The following is a 14,084-nucleotide window of genomic DNA, read 5'->3' on the forward strand; positions in this document are numbered from 1 at the left end:
AGGGAGAAGTTCATCCCAGGCTCTCTTTTCTGAGTCTACAAATTTCCTCAGCATCCCTTTTAGAGTTCGGTTAAATTTTTCCCCAATCCGTCAGTCTGTGGATGGTAGACCGATGTCCGAACAGACTTGAGCTCTAGTAACTTTAAGACATCCTGCATCAGTTTAGCCATGAAATTTGTACCTTGGTCTGTCAACATAACCTGGGGAAGTCCAACTCGTGAGAACAGTTCTAACAACTTGTTGGCTACTTGCTTCGCCATTGCTGTTCTCAGGGGGAACGCCTCAGGATACCTTGTTGCATAGTCCACTATTACAAGGATAAACCTGTGCCCTTTCGCAGAAGGATCTAGAGGTCCTACCAAGTCTACCCCAATCCTCTCAAAGGGAACTGACACCAAGGGTAGAGGAACCAAAGGGGCTGGTTTTTGCCCTTTTGGACTAGTTAGCTGGCACTCCGGACATGCTGCACATAGCTTAGCAATATCACTATGCATCCCTGGCCAATAGAATCGGGATGAAATACGGTCCAATGTTTTATCCCTGCCCAGGTGACCACCCCAAGGGACAGTATGGGCTAGAGTGAACACAGATTTAACAAACGCCTTGGGAACCAATATCTGTCTGGTGACCTCCCCTGTTTGTGTCTGCCTATTCACCCTATATAGGATATCCTTTGATAGCTCAAAATGGGGGAATACTATGACCCCCTGTGCATCTAAAATCTGTTCATCAATTTTCACCACCTTGTCATACTGTCTCGCAAGGACTGGGTCTTCCCTTTGCTTCTGGCGAAAGTCAGGGAGGTACAGGTCTGGTAAATCTCCAGGGCCCATATCCCCCTCCCTTTGGCCATCCCCAGCCATCACTTGTGACCTCTGACTACTAGAATGGTCACCTTGAGACCCAGATTTCTGTAACCAGTCCTGTTTGTCCAAGCGTCTTTGCTTCCGAGTCTTTTGAACCCGGTGTCTACTGGGAAAAAGGTCTGCTCAGAAGGGGAACAGTTTTCCAGTGTTCTCCTGAGCCCCAGAAGGAGGTTCCTCGTGAAAGACTGGGGTCATTAGGTCCGCAAAGAAAGGCCAGTCCCGACCGAGCACAACGGGGGCAGGTAGCCAAGGAGCGACTCCTACTTCGAGGTAAGCCTCCTGACCTTTTACCTGTAGCCGGATTTTGGCCGTCGGATAAGGTTTTACATCGCCGTGTATAAATTCTATGCTCCATGGGGAGTCAAAAGAACACACGTTGGGCGGTAACAGTTCCTGGAGGACCAGAGTTTTCCCAGAGCCCGAATCTACAAGGGCCTGGACGGTTTTTCCCCCAATCAGGGCTGGAAGTAGGCAGGGCTTGTAATTTTCCCCAGAAAAAGCCGAGGCGACGGTTCTGCTGAATGAACAATCCATCAGTGGACTGTCCACATACCGGTGGCCTTGTTCTCCGCAGGCAGAACATGGAGAGGGTTCCCTCGCAGGAGGGGGCTGTGGATAGCGCTCCGCTGGACCGGTTACTGGAGACCAGGCATCTGGTGGGTCCTGTGGGCGATGTCCTCGGAAGTTCCTCTCACTTTGTGATGAGCCGACATCCGGAAGGAGATCAGGGTCTCTGCGGGGACCAGCATTTGGACTCCATCCTTGCTGGAATGACTGCTCCTTCCTTTGGACTTGGCGGTTCCGTGACGGGCCTTAGGTTCCCCATTGATCCGACCTCCCTCTTTGGGCGTCCGCAAGTGCCGGTGGAGTCGGGTCCAGGACACTCTCCTGCTGCTCAGCCCCAAGGAAGTTCTCCACGAGTCGGACCGCCAAAGCTAGGGTTTCAGCAGCGTGGCGTTTTACCCACGAGCGTGCGGGAGGGGGTATTACTTGTAGAAATTGTTCCAAAACCACCTGCTCAAGAATTGCCTCCTTAGTGCACTCCTCGGGTTGTATCCAGCGCGTACACAAGTCCAATAATCGCTGAGCGAGGACCCAGGGTCTCATCTTTGCGGTGTACTCCATGTTCCGGAACTGCTGCCGGTAGGTCTCTGGGGTCAGACCTAAGCGATCCAGTATGGCGGCTTTTACTTGGCGGTAGTCCATTGCCTGATCTGTAGGGAGGCCCTGATATGAGGCCTGGGCTTCACCTATGAGGAGCGGGGCCAAAGCAGTTGCCCAGCGATCTGCAGCCCAGCCCTGAGCTTCAGCGACTCTTTCAAATGTTAGTAAAAAAGCCTCTGGATCCTCATTCAGAGCCATTTTCCTCAGGAGTATCGGGGGTCTGCTCACCAGTTCTGCACCGGCAGACCCTTGGAATTGGGTCATCAGCTTGGCAATCCGCTCATTCTGTGCTGTCTGTAGTCTTTCATCTCTCTCCGCTTGCAGCTGGGCCTGCGCGCACAGAAACGCTTTCAATATTTCTTCCATTCTTGTGTGTGTGTGTGTGTGTGTGTGGCCCTTTTACTGCAGGAGCCTTTTGAAAAAAATCAAATCTCACTTCTTGACAACCATACGTTGCAGGGTACATGCAACAACACACGTGGGTTTCTTGACAAGGCTGTTTTATTTTGCCCTGAAAAATATACAGCACACAAAACAAAAATAGCTCTTTTTCAGCAACAAACGAAAATGGCTTTTCCTTCAGCAAACTGAACAAAACAGTTTCTCTTTAGCAGACAGTTTATATATATATATGCAGTTACCCTTTTTCTATGCAGGGGACAGACAGTTCACAGTTTCACTACTTTGCTACTCAGACCTTGTTTTCAGGAATCACTTTAGCAGCTTACTCCTCTCTCATCAACAGCAAGCTCCATGTGTCTACAACCTGGGTTTTAACACACCTTGATTAGGCAGCTGGGATCCAACTAATTGTCCTGAGGTTCCCAGCTGAAGTTTAACCTACTGTAGTCAGTGCTGCACTGCAGACTAGAAATAGGTTTTCCAGGCATATAACTGGTGGCTTTTATTTACCCTGTCACAGTTAGCTACAGAGATTGTCAGGGGAGAATGCCAAGTTGCTGTGCTGGAGTATTGCCCTGCAAGAATTTGACTTTACCATTCAGTATAAGAAAGGCAGTGTAGCCCCGGTCCCCTTGGGCTCCCAGAGACACCCACTCCTTGCCTTGAGCACGGCCGCGGGTGCCGCCAGAGTCAGCGATGGACCCACCGGCTGTCCGCAAAGGTGGGGGCCAGAGCAGAGAGCGCTCCGATGTTTGGGAGGCTCTGCGGCGCATCCGGTTAGCGGGGGCCGCCATTTTAAGTTGCGCATGCATGCGCAGAAGGCAGGCAGCCAAGTAAGGGCTTTGCGCATGAGTGCCAGAGAGAGCGGCGGCCATTACAGGTTCACACAGGCGCAGATAGAGCTCGCGGCGGCCATTACACATAGAGCATGCGGCCCCAATGTTAAAGAGGTCCTGAGTGGACTACAATTCCCAGCAGCCTCTGGGGATTGCACTTTCACCCAGATCACATGCTGCATTCCAGCCACTAAGACTTACAGATTCTCTGTAGCAGGGAATTGGATACATTTGTTGTGTGCAGTCAGGATGCAGAAAGTGAAGGACATGAGAGTCAGAGCTGGGAGCAGGTTAAGGAAGGGTGTGTGTAGGGAGCAATTACCCTTGCATACTAGGCCAGGTTACCCCCCTAGGCCCCAGACAGGCCCTGAGCCATACCATAGATTGTGGTTGCGACAGGGACAGGCCCTAGGTAGGTGCGCTGCCCCTTTAGTTATTTGTTAAGTTCAGGGACACAGCTGCAGTGCTGCGTGCCCCTGACAATTGTGTCTGGACACAGACCATCACTCAAGATAGAGACTATCTTCCTGGTGGGATTGTCTGGCGGGACACCACCCCACGCATCAAGAGCGGAAGCATCGTGGATCACGCTTTCGGATCCATCAGCCAAGTACAGCATCTGCACGCTGGGTGTGGACACACCCAGCAGGTACCATCAAGTCACCAAGTGCACCAACTACACACCTCATATTAGTGGGCAGCGCTGTTCCACACTTGGGTGAGGTTGTGGGACTTTTGAGACACTTGGGTGGATCATGGTTGGGTTGCGGCCCAGTGAGGCCAGGTTAAGGGGGACACTAATGTGTTGCTATTGTTATGTTGATGTATTGTAATGTGTTATGTTTTAGTGCATATAGTAAACTGTTTTATCCATACTCTGGTGTAAGTACTTACTGTATGTGGTTCCTGTGTAAGGGGTTATTCTACACACTAGTATCCCTGCACAGGTGGAGGCGCTGTAAGCAGTATGTTCCAGGATACACCCCAGGCTCCCAGTGGCGGAGGTTCAGGCCTCCTGTGAGCCTATCAGGTATTGCACCACACCTGGTAACATATGTAGATTTCCCCACATGGTCCCTATCTGCGATTGGGGGGGGGGATATGTGTTACAGCAGTGAATATGGAAATGCCGATGGCCTCTCCCGCCAGGACAATTCCTGCGAATTTATAACCTCAAGAGCTGCCAGGCCAGCCCAACCACCGGACGGGGTGGTCGGGGCAAAACCTGCACTTTGAGGTGGGGATGTGTGGCGGTGGAGGGGTTAACCAGGCCTATTATAAAGGTATTATGCCCGGCTGGTTACCCCTAAACTCTGTTGGGGATGAAGGGGTTAATTGTATGGTGACCGTAATGCCATGTTTTCCCTGAATATCGACTGTGATGTCCCCTGAGTCATACCGTGAAAATAGAGTGTCAGTTCTGCAGCTCAGAATCTAGCTGCAGTCCTGTTAATATGTTCTGTATGTGTAAGATGTGCCCGCTAAGCAAGGAGGGCTCCAAGCGCTGTACAAAGAGTTAATTGAATAAGCGTGTCTTGTGTGGTGAACGGCTACACTTCCCTGTATCACTTCCTAAACCGCAAACCCTCCGGGAAAGCCACAAACTCAAGTGGATAAGTGGCTGCGGGCTAGTTGAAGTGGCGGAGTGCAACAATGTATCCTGCGGTCTCGTTAACCAATTAAGGTCAATTGGTGAAGTGCTCTGCGGTTACCAATCCCGGCAAGCAATGATACATTGTATGCCGGTTTCTGACCGCAGAACCACTATAAGTCAAACCGCAAACCACATCACAGAGCCTATTCAATTAAGGGGCTAATTTGTGCTAGGATTGTGCTAGCACTCTAATTTTTGAATGCAGATAGTTAGGAATTTATCATACACATACAGTACATGTTGTTTGAATACCACCCACTCATATAGAAACCAGACATGAAAAAAAACTGTGTTATAGGTATTGTTAAAATATGAAGACAGGAACTTTTTTCCTGTCTGCCCAGCAGTTAATCCATTAACATGCACATATGTTAGGGATGAATGAGCTGAGGGATTTCCAACTCCGTACTTCAAAGGGCACCTTGATGCGCTGGTGTCCCAGTGTCTAGATAATTCCGGAGTTGAAAGCCTCAGAGACCCTAAGGTGTTAGGGCGGCTGGGATGTAGTAAAGTACCCAATACCGGTGTGAAGTATGGGCTATCAACAAATGGCAGCCGACCCCCAGACTTACTGTTGCCAGGTAAGGGTTTGGGTCCCATATGCTAAGAAGCATAGGTGTCAAGTTAGCGCATGTTCTTAGCAGACCGGGAAGCCACCTCTGCCAGGTTTATGAGCTGCTGGCAAGTCTGGGATAGGTGAAGAAAATTATTCCCATGGGGGGATTGGCTGTGTAGGTTAAAGATAGGACACTCAACCCTATAAGAATACCTGCAGCTCAGTTTTAGTCAGATTCACCTAAGATTCAACTGAGTAACATCTAAAGACTCATCCAAGATCCGTTCCAGCTTCAGCGGAGTTCCGGAGTGTGAGGGTTTAAAAACATCGTAACCAAGGATTGTGCCCCTCTTCCAGAATTCTTTTGAACTAAGGATTTAATGAAAAGTTTTCCTTCGGCAGAGTTACAGGGGCTGCATTCCACGCCCCTAGCCAAGGACTGTCGCACGGCTCTATTCTCACACCACCTTGCTCCTGTGCAGTGGTGCCCAGAGACTTTGTTTTCAAGTCATTCGTTCCGTGGACATTTTATTTTGTTTCCCCATCCCAGTAAGTGTATATTAAGTGTAACTGTGAAGAATTGTGTGTTTGTCTTAAAAGGAAATAAATTACAATTTATTTTAACCTCCTTGTTGTGCTCGATCTAGAATCTCTGTATTAATGTGTTAATAAGACTTGGACTCCCGTGACAGTTATTCAATGAACATTATGTCCTGTTGTGTTGGTATTTTATTTTTTTATGTCATCTTTATCAATCATTTAGGGAATAAAACACAAAAGCGCACCGAGGGTCAAGATTTAATTAAAACAAGTTAATAATAATAACAGTAAAAACTTACATATAAGGGTAAGTACATCCAGTAGAAAGGTGCAGAGGAAACAGTCCTGGTGGTGTCCTGGGCATAAAGAGATGGTGCAGAGGCTTACGAGGTAGACCCGCGCGCTGGGGCTGCCAGGCTCGGCACCACGTTGTTCTTACTTCCGGGTTGCGGCTTCTCGCAGGACCCGTGAATAGTAGCCCGCCTCAAACGCCGTACTGGATGTACTTACCCTTATATGTAAGTTTTTACTGTTATTATTATTAACTTGTATTAATTAAATCTTGACCCTCGGTGCGCTTTTGTGTTTTATTCCCTGCTGTTGCCCGGCGTTTGGAGCCATCCTGCGACGGGACCTGTGGAGGAGGGGTGCCTTCACATCACATCAGCTGCAAGAGGGAAGAGTTGATCCACTACAAGATCCTGTTAGGAAGCAAGAGCGCGGTTTGACTTTATCATTTATCAATCATTTAATATACAATTTGTTTTATTTAGTTTAATACTGTCACAACCAGGTTTATTGTCTATGTTGATAGTATGCGAATACGAGTGTGAATGAGACATTGCTGCTGTAATATCTCCTCCTGGCACCCCTGACCGTGCGCAAGGTACAGGGGAGTAGGAGAGGTGCAGTGTCCCCCCTCAAAGAAATCAGAGGTGATGGGCGCAGCGGACACACAGTGGAAGGGGACAGTGGACTCTGCAATATGTGAGCCAGATTACCATCAAAGCAAAGAGTTACTAACACACGCTTGGAAGCTATCCAAAAATGCTGTTTTTGATTATACTGGCTGTAAGTGCAATATTGTTCTTAATCTAGTCATTTGTAATAAATGTATTGTACCATGATCTTTTGTATCATCTATTTCCATTGCAACTCTATATGTATTGGAGACCTGGCCTGTCTAGATTAACACATAGAACACCCACAAGCTCATATTGAACCCCCAAAACAACCACAACATATATATACGCGTATAAGTGTCACAGAGGAGTGCTACTGAGCATGGCAATATACATTTAAAACCAGAGACGAACATGAAACACAGACAGAGCTCAATGCACATCCAGCGAAACTTTATACACGGTACAGTGCCTAAATATACATGTATTGATATCTATTAAATAAAATGGTCTTTTAGTTTAACATTTTGGCCAAATTGTTGTAAGCCCCTGAGCCACTGCACGGCAGACCACACCTCAAGGGTCCCTACACTAATATAAATTCTTAATAACCTGTGCATTGCCAGGAAGAATGATTTATAATAAATCTGTCAAAATTAGTTGCAACGTTCTAAGTCTGATTGAAGCTTTTATTAACCTGTACATAACCAGGAAAAGCACTCTGTATTAGATTTGTCACAATCACACTGCAAGCAGGCAAGTTCCCCTGAGAGTGGGAGATGCTATGGAGTGAGCTTTTAACCATTTAAAAGTGGGAGGGGGTGAGCTTAAATTAGGTAGGAGGTTGCCACCCTCCAATCAGCTAAGACCAGCTGAACAAGAATTGTAAGACATATAGAACACCCACAAGCTCATATTGAACCCCCAAAATAACCACAATATATATATAAGCGTATAAGTGTCACAGAGGAGTGCTACTGTTCGACAAACCTATACATTTGCTCGCCCCGGGCGAGTGGATTTAACCCCCGGGCGAGTAAATATTGGCCCAAGCAGCACACGTTTGGTACTAGGTGGCGAGTAGATTTTTTTGTGTGGCGAGTAGATTTTTTGGTGATTTGTCAACCACTGACAATATACATTTAAAACCAGAGACGAACATGAAACACAGACAGAGCTCAATGCACATCCAGCGAAACTTTATACACGGTACAGTGCCTTAATATACATGTATTGATATCTATTAAATAAAATGGTCTTTTAGTTTAACATTTTGGCCAAATTGTTGTAAGCCCCTGAGCCACTGCACGGCAGACCACACCTCAAGAGTCCCTACACTAATATAAATTCTTAATAACCTGTGCATTGCCAGGAAGAATGATTTATAATAAATCTGTCAAAATTAGTTGCAATGTGTGCTGACTGATATCAGTGACCACTAAAGGAGCCCTTTTTGATGACATCTAGAGTGGAGGACAACTTTAATCAGCCCAGTACCTGCTGTGACGGCCGTGAAGCGGATGCTGTTGCTGTGAATATCTTGTCTGACCCTATGACCCAATGTGGTCTGAATGCTCACAAACAAAGGCACTTATGTAAGTGGAATACTTTGTGTTTTTAACATTAAAAACAGTACTATACTATTTTGCTTTCCCCCTTTTTTTGTATATGGAATTTCCCCCTCTCTATGTGGATCTGGAGTACCTGTCTGGAGACATAAGTTGGTAACTTTGAACAACCACAACGCTTTCAATTCACGTTAAACACGTGAGTGCAAACTTTATAGAACTTCCAGCATTGAAGTTATTTTGTTGGTGTAGACATTATTGCACTATTTTGTGTTTCTACTTTCTTTTACATGTCCTGATGTGATTTGCGCACCTGTTTCTCCTTCGTTTGCTGATTGAATTTGGTTTGAATTCTACGTCAGGAGCTGCACTCATTAATCTTATACTATATTAGTGAAAGCACTGTATGCATGCCTGCCTGCCTGCCTGCCTGCCTGGATGTCCGGTGTCCCTAGGGGAAATCTGATTGGTCCCTTGGCCCGCCCCCGCACACCTCTCATTGGCCTGAGGCGGAGTGACGGGCCAAAGGACACACAGGGACACAAACACACACACACAGGGACACACACAGGGACACACACAGGGACACACACAGGGACACACACAGGGACACACACAGGGACACACAGGGACACACACACACAGGGACACACACACACAGGGACACACACACACAGGGACACACACACAGGGACACACACACACAGGGACACACACACACACACACAGGGACACACACACACAGGGACACACACACACACACACAGGGACACACACACACACACACACACAGGGACACACACACAGGAACACACACACACAGGGACACACACACACACACACACACACACACACACACACACACACACACACACACACACACACACACACACACACACACACACACACACACACACACACGGACACACATACACACACAGGGACACACACACACACACACACACACACACACACACACACACAGGGACACACACACACACACAGGGACACACACACACAGTAGGGGGGGGTGTACATTAGCAGCATGTATAACCCGGGGGGTGGGGCTCACATACCCGCCGGTCCCGGAGCCTCCGCCTCTTCCTCCCCGAACATCAGTCTCCACACCCGCGCGCACCTCTTCCTCTCCCCGTGTTTCCCGCGCTTTCAGCCCCCCCCCCCCGGCGCCGCTACAGTCAGCGGGGGAGCCAGTGCCCGGGACACATCGGGGGAGCGGCCACAACAAGCTGCCTCCTGCCTCACATCCACGTGGGAGCTTCCGGACGGGTGAGTGAGCGGCCTTCACCTCCCCTCACCCCCTTTCACCCAACCTTCACCCACCCCTCACCCCCCTTCACCTCCACTCACCCACCCCTCACCTCCCCTCCACCCCCTCCCACCCCGGTGCCGCTACAGTCAGCGGAGGAGCGAGCGCCCGGGACACAGCGGGGGAGCGGCCACAACAAGCTGCCTCCCGCCTCAGATCCACGTGGGAGCTGCCGGACGGGTGAGTGAGCGGCCGGACGGGTGAGTGAGCGGCCTTCACCTCCCCACACCCCCCTTCACCTCCCCTCACCCACCCCTCACCTCCCTTCACCTCCCCTCCACCCTCCCCTCCACCCTCCCCTTCACCCCCCTCCACTTCACCCCCCTCCACCCTCCCCTTCACCCCCCTCCACTTCACCCCCCTCCACCCCCCCTTCACCTCTCCTCCACCCCCCCCTTCACCTCTCCTCCACCCCCCCCCTTCAACTCCCCTCCACCCCCCCCTTCAACTCCCCTCCACCCCCCCCTTCAACTCCCCTCCACCCCCCTTCACCTCCCCTCCACCCCCCCTTCACCTACCCTCCACCCTCCCCCTTCACCTCCCCTCCACCCCCTTCACCTCCCCTCCACCCCCCCTTCACCTCCCCTCCACCCCCCTTCACCTCCCCTCCACCCCCCACCCCCTTCACCTCCCCTCCACCCCCCACCCCCTTCACCTCCCCTCCACCCCCCACCCCCTTCGCACCACCTACCCCCCCTTCCCACCACCTCCCCCCCTTCCCACCACCTCCCCCCCCTTCCCACCACCCCCCCCTTCCCACCACCTCCCCCCCTTCCCACCACCTCCCCCCCCTTCCCCCCTCCTCCCCACCCCCTCCCCCCTCCTCCCCCCTTCCCACCACCTCCCCCCCCTTCCCCCCCTTCCCCCCCCCTTCCCCCCTCCTCCCCACCACCTCCCACCACCTCCCCCCCCTTCCCACCCCCTTCCCCCCTCCTCCCCACCACCTCCCCCCCTTCCCCCCTCCTCCCCACCACCTCCCCCCCTTCCCCCCTCCCCTTCCCCCCTCCTCCCACCCTTCCCCCTTCCCCCCCCACCACCTCCCCCCTTCCTCCCCACCACCTCCCCCCCCACCTCCCCCCCTTCCCACCACCTCCCCCCCTTCCCACCACTTCCCCCCTCCTCCCCACCACCTCCCCCCCTCCTCCCCACCACCTCCCCCTTCCTCCCCCCTTCCCACCACCTACCCCCCCTTCCCACCACCTCCCCCCTTCCCCCCTCCTCCCCACCACCTCCCCCCCTTCCCCCCTCCTCCCCCCACCTCCACCACCTCCCCCCCCTTCCCCCCTCCTCCCCCCCCTTCCTCCCCACCACCTCCCCCCCCTTCCCCCTTCCTCCCCACCACCTCCCCCCCCTTCCCACCACCTCCCCCCTCCTTCCCACCACCTCCCCCCTCCAACCCCCCTTCCCACCACCTCCAACCCCCCTTCCCACCACCTCCCCCCCTCCATCCCCTTCCCGCCCTCCCCTCCCCCTTCCTTCCCCCCCCCTCCCTGCCCCCCCCTCCCTCCCCCCCTTCCCTTGCCCCTCCCTCCCCCCCCTTCCCCTCCCCCCCCTTCCCCCCTCCTCACCACCTTCCCCCCTCCTCCCCCCCCTTCCCACCTCCTCCCCCCCCCTGTGTTACCATAATTTGTTGTGATATAATTTGCGCTTGATTTTTTCTTTTCATATTGAGAGAGAAGGAGCGGCGTTCCCGGAAGTTCCACCTTCGTATGACGTAACATCCGTCCGGAAGTCCCGTCTCCTAGTGACGTACCATCCGCCCCAAACAAGTGGGGAATCACAGGAAGGCTTTTCGGCTGCTACCGCAGAGGACTAACAGCCCAGCACCCATCTTTATTGCCTGTTAAGACTTGGAATCTTGTGAGTAGGGTCCCAATTTTACTCCATCTGGACCTGCTGCGATCTTATAGTCTTCCGGAACCCTTTATTTTATGTTATTAATTAAATAGCTTTTAATTCATATTAGCCTTGCTAGTGTTTGTCTTGTCTGTCTGTCTGGTTTTGTTTGTTTTGTTGTCATTTGTTTTTGATGTATATGTCAGCACACATTGTTTGGCATACTGCACCATAATTTTGTTTGTTTTCTCTCCACATATTTCATTTATGCACGGTGGGAGCTGCACATCTAAACCTCCACTGCCCTTGTGCCAGAGGACACTGTTGGGACTATTCACGTAACGTTTGGACATTCCATATATTGAATTGGACTTGTATGGCGCCGGTTTTTCTTTTTTCCTAAAGTTACTGAATATTACTTTATTACCTCACTTAATAAATCTTTATTTTTCAACTACCACAGTATAGTTTATTGGCCAAAAAATATATAGAATGTTAATGTAATGGTGCTTAGTCCTCTTTTGTATTTTTCAGTAGTTGATTGGGTCTTCATGAATACAGTACTATTGTATTTATTTTAGAATGTGCATGATTGGAATTGCATTGGGTGGGGTAGGTTATGAGGGGTTTTGGTGTAATGGGTGGCTAGTCTGTGAGCATGAAGCATGTCATGCTTTTACAAAGCATTTATCAAATGCATTAAAAAAATAATAATAATATGTATGTATGTATGTATGTATGTATGTATGTATGTATGTATATATATTGTCCCAATATTTTTTTAATGATTATGTATACAATTCTTGTAGATTAATTGTATTAAAATGTTATACTTTTTTTTATCATTATGTTCTAAGATTAGATCAGCTGTGGGTCATCCCTTGGGGTTTGTTGAGCACACCCCCACTTGTTCGTCCAGTAGCAAGAACCCGCGGGGTATACAGTGTATATATTACACTCAAATGATCAACCAGCATTCCCAGAAGTAGAGTAATAGAATAGAGTGCAAGCACTGCAAACTTGGGACTCCAGACACTGTGTTACTGCTGCTGTATATGCTTGCGGCTTTCTATCTTTTGACTGTTCACCGGGTAGTCGCAATTCAGTGACGTGACCGGTGACGGCATTAGCTGTCACCTGGACTCAGCAAGTGTAATCGGCTTTGGCCGACAGCATGGAAGCATCCCTACATTGCGTTCGAGGCATGAGAGGCGCCGTTCGAGCATGGACCGACATCAGGAACAGACTGCCCATTGAGAGGATGCTGATTATTGTGACGGGAGGGGGTAACCATGCTCTATAATAAAGGTCAAGCCCGTTTTGGTTACCCCTGCTCTGTCTATAAGAGTCCAAGAGAGTTAGCTCTTGGGCCCAGTAACATTGTATTACTGTATTATACTGCAATAAAATCATTTTTTGTGTTTTCCCTTTCCGGGCCTGCCATCAAGCAGAGATTGCTAGTGTATGAGTTTTAAGGGGGTTTTTGCGGAGGAATCGTTGACAGAATGTACCTAGGAGGTGGGGGTCCAGAGTTGCTGGTTCCCCCATAAATGTACCCGGGATTCATGCCTGATTCTCAGATACATGTAGGCACATTGTCCCAGCAATACCTCCTCTTGAAAACGTGAAAACGTAAGCGCGACTCACCACTAGGGTACCCTGCTTCAGCATAGCCCAGAAAGGAGAATGAGGCACAGGGATTAATATGTATCCCTGTAGCTGAGGGGATCCCTAGGTTAAGGGGGTACACCAGCTAGTGCCAAGGTGACCCACAACCAGTATAGGCTTTGTGGGTACCCCAACCATATATAAGGTTGGGGGGGACTCTGAGAGTTCAGACTGAGTCCAAGGGAAAGTGTATGGGGAATAAGGCAGACAGAAATAAAATGACAACATTTTTTCCTTTTCTGTTCCCTGCACCCTGAGACTCAGTGCATTAAAATATACTTTAATATAGTTTTAATGTGTTTAAACATTCGGAACCGATGTCCAAACCGGAAGCCCATGCAAACCCATAGGCGCCGGTATGTCTGCTGGACATCGGAGTTCAAAGCAGCCAGAGGATGCCCAGATGTGTGAACAGCATTTGGTCAGCGGGGAAAGTTGGAGTTGTAGGTCCGGAGATCAATGGCAGTCCTCCGGGATGCCACTTGTTCTGCCAGACCTAGTGGAGCCTGTCCAGTGGGTGGCATTGGGATAGGTGTATGGGTATGTGGCAGGCTTGTGCATGCCCCTTAGCTATTTCGAATTTCCAGCTGACCTGGCTTTTCTAGCAGGCTTGGCTCTGATTGGTTGCTTGGGAAAGTTCCCACGCGCCAATTGGCTGTCTGCTCTGCTTCTATTTTAAGAATGAAGCAGAGAATACTATAAGAAGCCCTGAGCCAAGCAGATTGTGTGTTCCCCTTGAGTCAGAGCCGAAAGAGCGCGGATGGG

Source organism: Ascaphus truei, chromosome 5 (genome assembly GCF_040206685.1).
Source record: "Ascaphus truei isolate aAscTru1 chromosome 5, aAscTru1.hap1, whole genome shotgun sequence".
Lineage (NCBI taxonomy): Eukaryota > Metazoa > Chordata > Amphibia > Anura > Ascaphidae > Ascaphus > Ascaphus truei.